The sequence below is a fragment of the Cicer arietinum genome, chromosome 5 (genome assembly GCF_000331145.2).
Source record: "Cicer arietinum cultivar CDC Frontier isolate Library 1 chromosome 5, Cicar.CDCFrontier_v2.0, whole genome shotgun sequence".
Lineage (NCBI taxonomy): Eukaryota > Viridiplantae > Streptophyta > Magnoliopsida > Fabales > Fabaceae > Cicer > Cicer arietinum.
Window position 1 is genome coordinate 54,226,063 of NC_021164.2, and position 15,802 is coordinate 54,241,864.

The window sequence follows — 15,802 nt, forward strand, 5'->3', positions numbered from 1 at the left end:
TTTCAGACATTGGATAAAGATGAATAAGAAAGCTTTGATAAAGAAAGCTTAAAAGAATTGTGTATACATAGATAATATGAATGATATTTATAAAGGAGACATAATAAATGAGAGAGTACCAAAGATAGACGGTTAACGGAGTATTAAAAGAATTCGTAAAATAAAATAATTTTTTTAATTAAATTAATTTGAAGCAGGTGGTTGCTAAAGTAGTGTTTAAAAAACAATTACAAAAACTGTCAAGTCGTGGTGTTAGTGACTGTATGTTGCTGTTATTCTTGTTTTTTAACTGGCCACTAAATTCTCAACAGTTAAACCTCAAGTAGTGGTGTAGTGTATTTTTAATCCATTCTTTTTATTTTTATTCTTTTATTTTTTTAATTGGCCACTAACTTTTCAACTGACGCATGTACAAAGTCGTGTAACATAAGTTTAATTTTATTCTAAAAAAAGAGATATTATATTGTATAGATTACCTTTCAATTGACCATTCAATTCTCAACCGTGAAATGTGAAATGTCAGGTCGTGCATTATATTTTATTTTTAATTGGTCATTCATTTCTGCATTTCTCATGTAATAGAAGTTTTATTTTTGTCTTAAAAAAATCTTTTATTTTTAATTTATTTTTCTTATTTTTTAATTGGTGATTAACTTCTCAACGGATACATGAAAAAACTGTAAATCGTGGTGTATTGTATTTTATTTTTAATTTTTTAATTGACCATTAAATTGTATCGTGGACAAAGATCGTGATGTAAAAGAAGTTTTATGCTTTTCTTACAAAAAAAAGCTTTTTATTTTTAATTCATTCCTTTTATTTTTTTAATTGTCCATTAACTTCTCAAGAATAAACACGTATTATTTCTATTAATAGAAACTTATATTTTCTTAACACTCTAGTTTGTTGACACGTGTCAAACTTGTCAATTTATCATGTTTGCTTTATTATAATGTATAGATTTAACACTCGCAATGCATTTTAAGAAGTTCAATGTTATGGAACAACTTTATCAATTAATCATAATATCAAATCACACATATATTAATTAATGTTGTGTATCAATGGTTAATGAATAATGTTATATAATGTCACTTTTGAAACAAAGAAAAGAAAATTACAAAATAAGAATTTAGGATAAGTTATGTACAAAAAAAAAAATAATTTAAATAAATTATATTTTTAGTCCTAAAACTTTCTTTAGCAATTTAAATTATGAACTCACACAATCATGACATAATTTTATACTCCTACATACCCAACCTCTAGACATAATCACATTAATAATAGAGAACATAAAACTAATCACATTTATGTTTTTTAATTAAATTCAAGGAATGAAAGAACTGTAGAGAATGATAGAATCATAGAAATTAACAATAGAACAATATTTATATAGTTTGCAGATGTATTGTATGGTTAGACATAGGTGGAGATATAAAAATTTAGAGGACTAAATATTTATCAAAGGGATAGTAATATAAAGTCTTGATATTTATATTATTATTATCATTATTATTATTATTATTATTATTATTATTATTATTATTATTATTATTATTATTATTTTTGTAGATATAAAGCGCATATTTGTATGATAAATTCTTAAATTTACTAGCAGTGAAGATAGAGAAATAATTTTAAAAGTTTGATACAAATTTGAGGTCTGCTTTTACCCCTCCACCTATTGTATGAAAAGAGCCTCATAATATAAAATCATATATCAAGGAAGGTTCAAACGAGATATTATATTTAGACACTTCTGGTTGATAATTTAATTTTAAAATTGATTTAAAAAGGATAATTCAACTTTTAATTTAGAAATTTTGCTGATTATTTTTAATAAAAAAATGATAAAAAAATAATATATCATTAATTTTAAATTAAAAAAAAATAATTTTAAATATTAAATATATTAATTGTGTATGTTTTTATCACTTTTAATTCAATTTGTTATTCATAAATATGTTTTTTTACTTAATATTCATAAATATATTAAAAATTATTTTTTACAACTACTTTAATTTATTAATAATGTATCATGATACTTCATATTACTTCATTTTTCGATCATGTTTTATATATGACTTTTATATAACTCTTGGAGTCATATTATAAATGTGAGAATAAATATTATATACGTAAACGTTACAAAATTATAATTCCTATTGTGTTTACGTTAGAATTAGCGTGTTAAACTCAATATGATTTCTCTCCTTCATTAAAATAATTTTTAAAATCTAATTGAGTACTGTTTTAATTTTCTTGGAATTTCATTCGATTTTATTTGTAATCTTTATAAATTATTAATTTTGACATTTGAAAGTAAAAATAATATTAACTATAATTCACGTTATATATATAATATTTATTTATTATTTCAATATATATATATATATATATATATTTCGAAAAATAGATAGAATATTTAACAAAAATAAATAAATAAAATAAACAACAACTCTCTTTAGTTTTAATTATAAGCAACACAAATTTAATATTTTTGTCTTAAATATAAACAAAACTTAATTAACTCTAGCATAGTTAATATTATTAAAATATTACATAATTTTAGTAAAAAAAACTTTAAAATTAATTAAAACTTTTTAATTTGTCTAAAAGAAACTAAAATTTTCAAAGTTATTTATATATATATTTTTTGATAAAATAACTTTTTTTTTAATGTAACTAACTTATGTATCTATTCAATGTCTATTATAATTATATAATAAGTGAACTCGTAATTTTTTTCTATAAATTTTTCTAATAAAATAATTATGTATTAAATTATTACAATGTAATATTTATAAATTTTGTACTTACAATTTCTTATTATTTAAATTATGATTCAATATTTATATTTATATCAAACATTAACATAATTCTTAACTAATTGATAATTAGTTAAATTTTGCAAATATATAAAAGAATAATATAATTGTTACATTGTTTTTATCGATGACAACTAAATTTTATTAATAATACAAGAGAGACTACGTCAACATAACAATGTTATAAAAGGACTAATTTTATCGATGACAACTAAATTTTATTAATAATACAAGAGAGACTACGTCAACATAACAATGTTATAAAAGGACTAAGATGAATTGAAAATTTGGAGGGTTGATCTTATGTACAAAATAACTTTTCATAACAAAAAAACAGATCGTGTTATTATAAATTTAAATCATAAAAAAGTTATAAAATCATATAAGATAGTGTCTTTGTAATTTTAAATCATAAAATAGTTTCTTTGTAATTTTAAATCATAAAATTAGATATTTCAATCATTTCATTTAAAATATATGTTTTTTATATTTTTAATGGCCCTTTCTACGTTATGTGATTAGTTATTTGTTTATGTTATAAAATTAAATTTATACTGTGTGGAATAAATTCTTTTTAAATACAAATTATAAATTTATCAAATGGTTACATTTTTTTACAAAAATAAATTAATTTGATTCCATATTTTAAACAAATACACAGTCGCAACCGTTTAATTATAACATTCATATTAAATCAACTTAAATATACGTCTAACAAATTTTTCAATGAATCTTGCACCCAATTATTGAGTCAACTATGATAGATAGTGTATTATTTATTGCAAATCTATGACTATACCAATGCATCTCACTTATTCAATTAAAAAAGTGATTCAGGTCAAAAAGTTGGCTAGAAAACCTATAGAATCCCTACTTTACCTTATCGCTTCCAAACTTGACATAATGTTTAGTGTATGTGTAGGAGAATCCTTACTTTACCTTATCGCTTCTAGATTTGACAACATATTTAGTATATGTGTACGCGCAAGATTTCAAGTCGACCCTTGGGAATCACATTTAATTGCTCTTAGGAGAATCTTTAGATACTTAAAAGGAACTACCAACATTACATTGTTCTACAAGAAATCTTCTGAGTACAAATTAAGTGGATATTATGATTCTGATTATGCTAGAGATAAATTTGAGAGAAAGAACACAAGTGAAAATTGCACATTTCTAGGTGACAACTTAATCTCTTGGTCAAGTAAGAAACAAAGCACCATTGTCATGTTAACACCAGAGACTGAGTACATTTCAGCAGCTGGTTGCAGTTCTCAACTACTCCGGATGAAACATCAACTTGAAGACTACAAAATCCTAAAATCCAACATTCTCATCTATTGTAATAACACTTATGCCATTTGCCTAACCAAAACCATATCCTACATTCTAGAACTAAACACATAAAGATCAAACACCACTTTATTAAGGACTTTATTCAAAAAAAGTTAATAAACATTCAATTTGTAGACACTGAACACCAATGAGCCGACATATTCACCAAACCACTAGCTGAAGATAGGTTTGACTTCATCAAGAAAAGCCTAAAACTTACCATCATTCATGGTTTGACTTCATCAAGAAAAATCTAAACCTTACCATAATACTTGAATAATGTTGTGATAACTTTAAAGTAGTCTAACTTTACATTAGCTTTTATTAGTTTTTATATTTACTTATAATATGTTAGATTCATGTTATTAAAAAAAAAACAAAAGACAAATTACAAAAAAAAAAGGCAAATAACAAAAAAAAAAAGTTTCACTTTCAAGTCTTTTTGTACGATGACAAAAGACGAGAAATATATTTGATAAAGTGGGGAGAAAAGAGAAATGGATACTTAGACTTAGGGGGAGTCAAAAAAAATATAAAGAAAAATTGGTTTTATACTTAGAGTTTTGAGAATATATTTGACTTCACAAAGTATGAAAAAAGATTTGTGTTTTTAAAGAAAATCTAAAATAAAATTTGATTTTGATTTATAATTGAATAAAATCTAAAGATTTTATTCAGATTTATAATTTAAGAAAATATAAAATAAAATTTGATTCAAATATATAATTAAAGAAAATCTTTGACCAAGTTGAAAAGAAGATATGGTCAAGATTTGAAAAAGATATGGTCAAAATTTGAAGAACATTGATCAAGATTTATGTACAACAAAATATGAACAATATCAATCTGAAGAATTTACAAACTCAATTCGAACATAATCAATCTGAAGAATTTACAAACTCAATCTGAACAAAATACAAACAGAATCAATTTGAAGAATTTACAAACTCAATCTGAACAAAATACGAACAAAATCAATCTATAAGAATTGCTCAAATTGGATTCAGAAATAAAGAATTGACTAAACAATATATTATAAAAAAAATATTGTTCATAATTATTTTTGAATAAGATCATTGTTGACAAAACTATGAATGAATATACAATTAAAAATTAAACAAGGACTAAATTGAAGCCGTAATTTTATATATAAATAGATACTCAAGATTTAAGAAGAAGAAGAAGATCTTCGAAAAATCAGAATATAGTAGAGAAAATCAAGCTCAAAATTCCAAATTCATCTTAGAGTTCAAAGAGAGAATCACTTGTTTAAATGAGAAATATTTTCTGAGTGTTTTTTTCTTAGAGTGTGAGAGTTATTACTATTATCAGCTTTGTTACAAACAAAAAGTTAAAGTTCCAAGCTTTTGTATCCAACTTGATAGTGATTTAGTTCTTTCTTCAATTTAGGTTGTTAGGTTGTTAGGAGAAGACTTAACTTGTAGGATCAAGGTGGTTAGTTCTTCAAAAGTTCGAGGTTGTCAGACTGTTTGGGAAATCTTGGCTTGTAGGATCAATGTGGCTAGTTGCTCAAAAGTCTGAGTTGTCAAATTGTTTGGTAAGACTAGCTTGAAGGGTTATGTGTTTTGTAATTCAAGATATTTGAATTAGTGAATTAAAGCCTTATGAATGAGAGAACTGGATGTATCCAAGTTAATGGTGAACCAAGACAAATCTATGTGTCCAATTATCTATGTTTTCATTGTTTGCTACCTCTAAACTCAATTGCTTCTTATCTAAGTAATTCATAAAAACCAACCAATCTTCATCAAATTAGCAAAAAGTTATCAACTTTGTCAAACACAATTCAACCTCATTCTCGTATTTGCGTCTTCAAAAGATACATGATTGACTCCTTATTAGGAAAGATTTGGAAGTAACATAATTTTATGCATAATAATAGTAAAATAATTTAAATATGTTTTTTTATGTTTGTAATTTAATGTCAATTTGATTATAATCCTTGCAATTTTATTTTCCTTCAAATTGACCTTGTAATATCAAATTACTTTTAATTTAGTCCTTCATCCCATTTTTGTTGCTTATGTGACCAAAAAATGATGATGTGGCCCCTATGACTGGACATCATTAACAACGATTCATCAAATCCTAAAATTTGGGTGACACATTTAATTTGGGGCTGTCTTCCCACAACAGGATCCAATTTTCCATGATTGTCATTACATTTTCTGCTAGCTTGGTCAAATTGGTTCCACACTACTCCAAAGTTGGCGATTCTTACTGTTACTACTTCTAGAGCCAACAATAGTAGTAAAATTGTCGGCACTCTCATCCACCATGCCAATAACCTATATGTCATCCATTAGAAATTATCAGATTAAGGCTTCCTTCGAATTCTTCCTTTGTTCTTCACAAAACCTAATTCCCAATTTTCTTTTAACCTAATTTGAGAGTTTTATTTTTATTTTTTCAATAAATTAAAAAGTTGATTAATATAGTTAATAAAGTGATTAGTAATAGGATCCGACGAGTCAACATTAATGCTGTTCAATCATAGGTGTCATATCAATGTTTTCTGTCCACATAAGCAATAAAATGAGATGAAAAAGACCAAACTAAAAGTGATTTGATATTACAAGGTCAATTTAAAAAAAAATGATTTTGTAGGAATTAAAATCAAAGTGAGCTCAAATTGAAGGGACCAAAAACATATTTAAGCATAATAAAATCAATATGTTGCAGGTAAAATTGAAGTCGGATTGGCTAGTGCTTCCGATGGTGTGAGATTGAATTGAGTTTTGTAGCGATGTGCTAAATCATGGGAAATAGCCTATACAATACCTCTACAACATTGAAATATGTAAATCTGAATTTTCGTGTTCCCCATGTAGTTTTATTTATTTGTATGTATAAACAATTTGTGTGACCAATAAAACATCGACACTTAATGTGACTAATATTTCACTCACACTTTGTGTAGCCAATATTGCACCCTCCCTTCTATAAATAGCCATTTTTATTTGGATTGAATATCAAACTATTATTTGAGTCATTCAAACTAGATGGCTTACTTGAGTTATAAACTCGCGTTTTTTACTATAATGATAGGGCTTGGAAATCGTTTAGAATATATGAACACATCACACTCCGTCTCCTAAAGAGCCAACTTAATGATCTTCTCAAAGTTGGATATAATAGAAGGGCGACCAATGTTTCCTATTGTTGCCCCTCAATCAATGCAAATGGTTATGTTTAGTACATTGTCTTAAGCTTGAAGATGATGGCGACATCAAAACAACATTTTCTGATGCAAATAGATCCATTTTTGCGTAGTATGAACGAAAATGACCGGTTGAATTAGATGTTAAGTTGTTGTTCTTAATTTAGATCATATGTTGTTGTATGAACAAAATTATGATAATAAAAATGAGTTAAGTTTACCAATTACTGGTTCACAATAGCATACAAAAGTACTAAATAAGTTTGATGAAGAAGTTTACCTTGTGCTAAAAGTACTAAATAACAATATCAATTAAGAAATATAATGAACTAGCCAATAAGTTTGTCATGTGCTATGTAAGTTTACTATATAGATTAAGATCATTCAAATTCTTCTGCATAATTCCAACAAACGTCGATTTGAGATTGCAATTGACCATTGTCAAGTAGAACCACCTCAACTGCTTCAAGTTTGATGATTCAAATCATATATGGTTGAGGGTAAGACTGTCTGCGTGAAAATTCTTCAATTTAGAACCATGTGTAACCACCACCTTAAATGCATCACAATGCTGCATATATATAATAAAGTATAATAAGTATTTCAATGCTACATAATTAAATAATTATAATAAAAAAACCAATTACCTCTCCTAACCACAATCTTGAAGGAACATGATGCTCATATGATGTAAAGATGGATGTATCATATTGTCCTCCAGGATGACATGATTTTATTCTATAAGCTCCTCCTGCTCATATTCCATAAACAACTTTTGCTCCTTATGCATTACCTCTGGCCTATGAGATTACATGCACAAGCATCTTTAGACCTCTTCCTGTAAGTGCAAAATTGGTTTAATTACAATTATCTTGTAGATGTTTTGATAATAACGAAAACATTAGAAAATTTATCCTCAAACCGTGTTTGCTGAGTGTGATAATAAAAATAGAAGATAAAATTTATATTAATGACTATTTATTTAAGGTAATAAACTATAAGTTAGGAATAATAGCCTAAGTGTTATTAACACACAAAAAAATACTATTATCTAATAAAAAATTAATTATGTTTACTAATAGAGTAAGTAAGTTAGCAATAATAGTCTAAGTGTTATTAACACACAAAAAATACTATTATCTAATAAACAATTAATTATGTTTACTAATAGAGTAAGTTATAATATATAAGAAATTCCTTGTGAATGTTAAGTGAATCTTCATTTGATTGTAACAAATGATTAACTAAATTAACGTTAACGAGATCTATGCAACAAGGATAAGATAACTTAAACTCCAAGTCAAAGTAAAAGAATGGAAATCCATCAACGCGTGTTCTTCCGATTATTAAGCAAAAAACGCTAACTATGATCATCTGATTTTGACAAAATTCAATCATTAGTAAAGAATTTTGTTGATCCTCTATTCAAGACTCTAAGAAGAAAAGTTTTTGATATTTAAGAGAACAACATTTTGGAAGATCATCGAGTTTCCCGTGTTTGTTAATTCATGTTCAAAGTAATTGTGTATTTCAACTCATTTTGCTCTATATAAGGCTATAAAGATAACTAATTAGGGTGCATGTATTTCAATTTCGTACTTATTATCAATAAATGCATTTTTGAATTCTCCAACCATTTCTTTTTTCTTTTCTTTTTCTTGAAATTGAAATATTTATTCATATTTTTTTTTTCTTAATTTAAACAATGCAGAGTCAAAAACGAATATGTTGAAAATAACAGCGCTAGAACCTATTCTTATAATTTTGAACGCCCAATTAATCACGCTTATGAGGATTGTGAAGACGATTGTGAGCCTCCCTCAGAACTTGAAAAGCTAATTGAACAAGAAGTTAAGATAATTCAACCCTATCAAAAACCTGTTGAGGTGATCAATTTAGGAGCTGAATATGATAAGAAAGAAATTAAAAGCGGTATGTCTATGAAAGAAAGTGAATGAAAAAAGTTGATTAAACTTTTATTTGACTATGTGGACGTCTACATATTGCTTATCAATAGAAGAATAGTCTAACAACAAGCCATGGTTTTATGATATCAAATCCTATGTTAAGAATAAGGAATATTCATTGGATGTTTTAGAGAACGACAAAAGGGTTTTGAGGAGGTTGTTAGTGAATTTCTTCTTAAATGGTGATGTGCTTTATAAGAGAAATCATGATGTGGTTCTCCTCATATATGTGGATAAAATAGAAGCAAAGAAAATCATCCAAGAGGTTCACAAAGGTTCTTTTGGAACTTATGCAAATGGGCACGCAATGGCAAGAAAAATCTTAAGAGTTGACTACTATTGATTGATCATGGAGTCAGATTGCTTTAGTTACGTAAAGAAATGTCATAAATGTCAAATCTATGCTGATAAAGTACAAGTATCATCAACCTCTTTTAATGTCTTAACATCACCATGGTCATTTTCAATGTGGGGGATGAATGTTATTGGACTCATTGAGCTTAAGGGTTCAAATGGGCACCGATTTATCCTAGTAGCTATTGACTATTTTAAAAAATGGGTTGAAGCGGCTTCTTTTGCCAATGTGACGAGGAGTGTGGTTGTCAAATTCATCAAAAGAGAATTGATTTGTCGATATGTGTTGCCAAATAAGATTATTACTGATAACACAGTCAATCTGAATAACAAAATGATGAAGGAGTTGTGTGATAGTTTCAAAATTCAACACCATAATTCTTCGTCATATTGCCGAAAATGAATGGGCTATAGAAGCATCAAATAAAAATATCAAGAAAATCATACAAAATATGGTAGAAACATATAAGGATTGACATGAAATAATTCCTTTTGCATTACATGGCTATAGAACCTATGTTCGCACCTCAATAGGGGCTACTCCTTTCTCATTGGTGTATGAAATGGAAGCGGTACTTCCCATTGGAGTTGAAATTCCCTCGATCAAAGTATTGATGGAAACAAAACTAGAAGATGCAGAATGGGTTCAATCACGATTTGACCAATTGAATCTCGTAGAAGAAAAGAGAAAGATAGCTATGTATCATGGTCAACTATATCAAAAAAAACTTAAAAAAACCTACGAGAAAAATGTTATGAAAAAATCTCTCTCAAATGTTTCAAAGATAACAAAATTATTTCAAAGATTATGATTATATTAATTATCTAATCTTTGCTCTTAAGTGTATTTAAGTTAAGAAACAGGTTCTTTTTCACCTTGATCAAAAGAAATTTATTGGACACAATTTGACATGTCCTCTAAGCTAGAGGATAAAAAAGGAGATGATGAAACTTTAACCTCTAAGACAGAGGATACACAATACACATAGAAAAAGAGTCCCCTAGAGGACAAGTCATTTTGAACTATAGTGAAACTCACAAGTTTGTGAAGAATTGGACGTAACCCATTTTGGGTGAACCATTATAAAATTGTGTGTGTGTCCTTTTTATATGTTTTAGTATTTTTGTTACATTCGTTCATCCTCATAAAATTTGCATTTCATCCTCTCGTAGAGGATACAGTTTTACACAACTCACAAGCAATTTTTAAAACTACAATATCTTTATTCAACCCCTCTTCTAGTGATACTTCGGGTACTTCAAAAAAGGTATATCCTCGAGAGTTTCAAAAAGGAGACTTAGTTTTAAAGAAAATATTGTCCACTACAATATCTCTATTCAACCCCCCTTCTAGTGATACTTCAGGTACTTCAAAAAAGGTTCGTCCTCGAGAGTTTTAAGAAGGAGACTTAGTGTTAAAGAAAATATTGTCCATAAAAAAAAGATTTTCGTGGAAAATGAACACTGAACTACGAGGGACCATATGTTGTGAAAAATGATTTCTCTGGGAAGAGCTCTAATACTCGCAGAAATGGATGGAGATGAGTTTTCACTTCCAGTAAATTCAGATGCAGTCGAAAAATATTATGCTTGGAAAAAAACAAAAAAGAAAAAAAAGAAAAATGGGCTCGCTAGGTTGAAAACCTAAAATAAAACCTAGACAAAAATTAAAGTATCCTGATGGATTGAAAACTTGGAAGAGATGCAAAAGTTAGGGATAAAAAAAAAAGAATTAAGCGGTTCAAATTGGGCAATTATTATTCTTGGAAGTTGATCAACATGATTCTTAAATTATAGGAATAACTAGCATTTGTTATCTCTCTAAACATACTCGTCCTTACATTGCAATCCTTTGTCTCTATTGTTTTGTTCTCAATGTAATAAATGTACATTTTCCAATATTGTTATTCGATGTTGTACATTACACTCTTTGTAAACTAATTCAGTTTCATTGTTAATATGTGAAAATAAAAAATAATTTTTTTTAAGTATTTTGACGCTTAAAAATTATATGCAAGGGAACTCGATAGATTCTCAAGATATATGAATGTGTAAGAAAAAGGAGGGTAATCATTTTAAATAATACATTTTGTTTCGCCTCACGTAAGGGAGTCATACGAGATGTACGAAAAGTCATCATGCGAAAACAATAGTTGCTTTCATGTATCCATTGAATCATGGAACGTAGAAGATAACGAGGATCGAAGAATTAAAAAATGAACAACTAATTTATCCATAATACATAACATACATAAATCATGCATCTTACATTCATAATTTATTTATACTCACATTATTCATACATCTTGATTCATACTTTACATATATTCGACAACTTTGCATAATGCATAACACGCATGAATCATTGATATCTTATATTTATACTTTATTTATATTCAACAACCATGCTGCATTGTTTATTGATCTAAGCATCAGTAACCAATACAAAGACGATCATTTTTATTTTTGTCGACTACGCATCGGTAACCAATCCAAAGACAGTCATTTATATTTTTGTCTATCTACGCATCTTTGGACATCGGTAACCAATCCGAATACGAACATTTATATATTTTTTCGATCTACACATCGTTAACCAATTCGAAGAAGGTCATTTATATTTTTGTCTGTCTGTCTACGCATCAGTAACCAATCCAAATACGATCATTTATATTTTGGTTGATCTACGAATCGATAACTATTTCAAAAACAATCTTTTTTATTCATGTCAATCTATGCACTAGTAACCAATATGAAGACGATCATTTTTCATATTTTCTCGATCATTTATTTAGTTTTTCATAACATATCACATCTTTATCTACTTTCAAATATTACTGATTTTACATTGCACCCGCTCTTGCATTAAGAATTAATTTAGTTTCGCAATTTATTTAGACAAAATTTAGATCCTTATATTTAATTTTTTACAACGATAATTTTTATATTTTTAGTAAATATAATTAAATAGGGGTATCTCAATTTTGTCCGACCAATGAAAAATAATTAAAAAAAACTTAATAATATGTATAATAAACATTTTACACATGTTATTATTAATTAAGTAAAAAATAGTCATTTTAAATCTAATCCAGTTTTAAGTCTATATGGATTTCCGTTACATTACATTTAATACCAAAATTAAAATAAGTAAATAAAACAAAAAAAATTAAAGAAATGTTTCCTCCATGCATGTCTAATTTTCCTGAAATATGTTTTGGTGCTTTTCTTTTCTCCTTTCTTTCCCACCCCTAATTTTTTTGTATTTTTTTTAGTTTAATAAGGTTATTATCTTCACTATTTGAAGATTCAATCAAAAAGATCAGCCACTTATTACTTATTTCCTTAATTATATGAGATTTTTTAATTTTTACTTCCTTAATTATATGCGATTGCTTAATTTTTACTGCAAAACAATAAAACATTTAGAACTCAATTTTATCTCGTAGACACAGATTCATCATTTAAGTCTATAAATTGAGAATAAAAATCATTAGAATAGAGGAAAGTTTTTTTTTTCTTTGACTAAAGATAAAAATAAAAATAGAGAGTATGAGAAGTAGAAGAGAAACAACAGAGTAAAAAAACAAATATAAAGATACAAACAAAGTATTCTATATCTCTTTAATATTAATATTCTATATATGTTATTTATTTTTTCTAATTATGTGTTATCATGCATGTTGTCTTTTTTTTTTTTTTTTTTCGGTTAACCCAAACAAATGAATAAGATTGAAAATATCATAGAAAAATTAACAATAAATCAAAAGAAAATCAAACAAAAAGTCAAGCAAACCAAAGAGAGAAGTTGAAACTTAAACTGTCGTTTTCGTCGAAACGTTGACCAGCTGATGTCGGCTGCCATGCAGCTATGCTTCTTCTTCTTCCTTTCTTTCTTCCTTTCTTCTTCCCTTTCTTCTTCTCTGTTGTCGTCTTTCCCTCTCTCTTTTTAAAAAAAAAAATTAAGTTTACCTTGTTTTCATGGATATCTTTTTTATTTATACTAAAATATCGTTTTGGCTCCAAATCCAACTTCTGTTGTTTATTTAACTATGTAGTTTTTTTCTTTCTTTCTTATAACTACACTCTTTTTTTTTTATTATTATTATTTTACTAAAATTTATTTTTTTAAGTTCAATTTCATTTTACTTTCTTAAAATTGAATGTTTAGCTTTTTTAATTTCTCCTAAAAACAAAACAAAACAAAAATATTCACAATAAAATATTGAAATTGATTGAAATGAGACATCTTATTAATCTTAGTTATTTATAACATCTGAGTTGTGACAACTTGACGATCACCATCTTCAACTATAATTTTTTCATCGTCAAATCACAAATTCTTATATATTGATCCAAATCCTAAAAATGAGTTTGATTGCGACTTTATTAAAATCGAGAATCCCTCAAAATTATATACCGCGGCACATATAATTCCATTTCTACAAATACAAACAACAATTCCATCAAAATTGATATGTATAAATTGGAAGAAATTATATGCATAATTTTTCTAAAGTAGCTTTTATTCTTACAAAAATAGTAGATAAAATGTTGAAAAAGATAATAAAAATTGGACAAGATATAAAGAGAGGGAAAAAATGGTAGAGAATGGGAGGATGATAGATTGAATAGAGGAAATTTTAATTTCAAACGTAGAATTGAAAATGAGTAAAAAAATGTGAAAAAAAATTAATTAAATAAAAATATTTAAGAAAGAGAAGGAATTAAAAAATGATAAAAAAATAATAAAATATGAAAAAGTATAATAGATTAGAGAAGTAGAAGGAATACAAGGTAATAAAATATGAAAAAATAAAACATAAGAGAATGTAAAGTGAAATGTTTATTTTTTTAATTGTAAAAATATGTTTAATCCTTAGAAATTTTATCTATCATAAAATTAGATAAAAGCGAGAATGTAATAATATTATATATTTGTTTTTATTAGATATATAATAGATAATAAATAGTCCATCATTTTCTGGGTTTTAAGATGTGATGAAGAAGAATGACAATGAGATTTTTTTTTTTTTAGTTTTTTGTTTTGTAGACAAAATATATAATCTGATAATATTGGTACTGTTACTTGAGTTACACTTTACATGTTAATTTAAAAAAATCAATTTTTTATTAAAGCCACCTCACCACCATAATATTGTAAACAAAGCATGTCATATAAGCATTTTCAGAAGGTCATATATCAATTAAAAACTGAAGAATTTAAAATGATACAAATGAAACTAAAAATATATGTGGATTAATTTAATAATTTGAGTTAAACTTTACACACTAAATGTCATGAAATTTAAAAAATAAATGATTCAATGATTTTTATTAAAGCCACCTCATCATAATATATCATAATATTGTCAGCAAAGCATGTCATATAAGCATTTTCGAAAAGCCATATATCAATTAAAAGGCGAATAATTTAAAATAGTTGAGATGAAACTAAAAAATACATGGATTAAAACCAAATTCCATATTATAGGAACATGAACACTATTAATCCGATACATTATTTCAAACTTCAATACTTGAAATTAATAATAAATTTTTCTCTTATTTATAACCAAGTGCACACAATAGGAAGTTTGGTACACTCCAAAGTCCAACCTATCTTCTCAAGACAAGACATAGAAAAAGAGAAGAAACAAAAATAATAAGTAGAGCAAAAAGATGAGAAAGGAGAAAATCCAATCTTTGAAAAAAATAAGAGAAACAGTCAAACTATCCAAAAATTTAGATTTTCCCATTTAAATTTTACATATATATTTTAAATTATCTCATACTATACTTTGATTTTGAAAATTAATAACATCATTACCTGTATCATTTTATTTATTTTAATTAAATATTTTAATTAAATATTTTAATTATACAAAATAATTATATATTAAAAAAAAAGGATATATATTGTTAGTAAAAAATAATTTTATACTAGTACGATATGACCACGGACAGATCCATTACATAAGCAGTAGGTCTCTTTTCTCCATCAGATGATAAATAAAAAATTCTTTTAGTAATAGTATTATTTTTATTTTAAGTCCATGAGATGAGATGTTGAATGATTTATTAATTATGTATATATATAGAAAATGAGATATTTGATAGTGGTGAGAATGAAT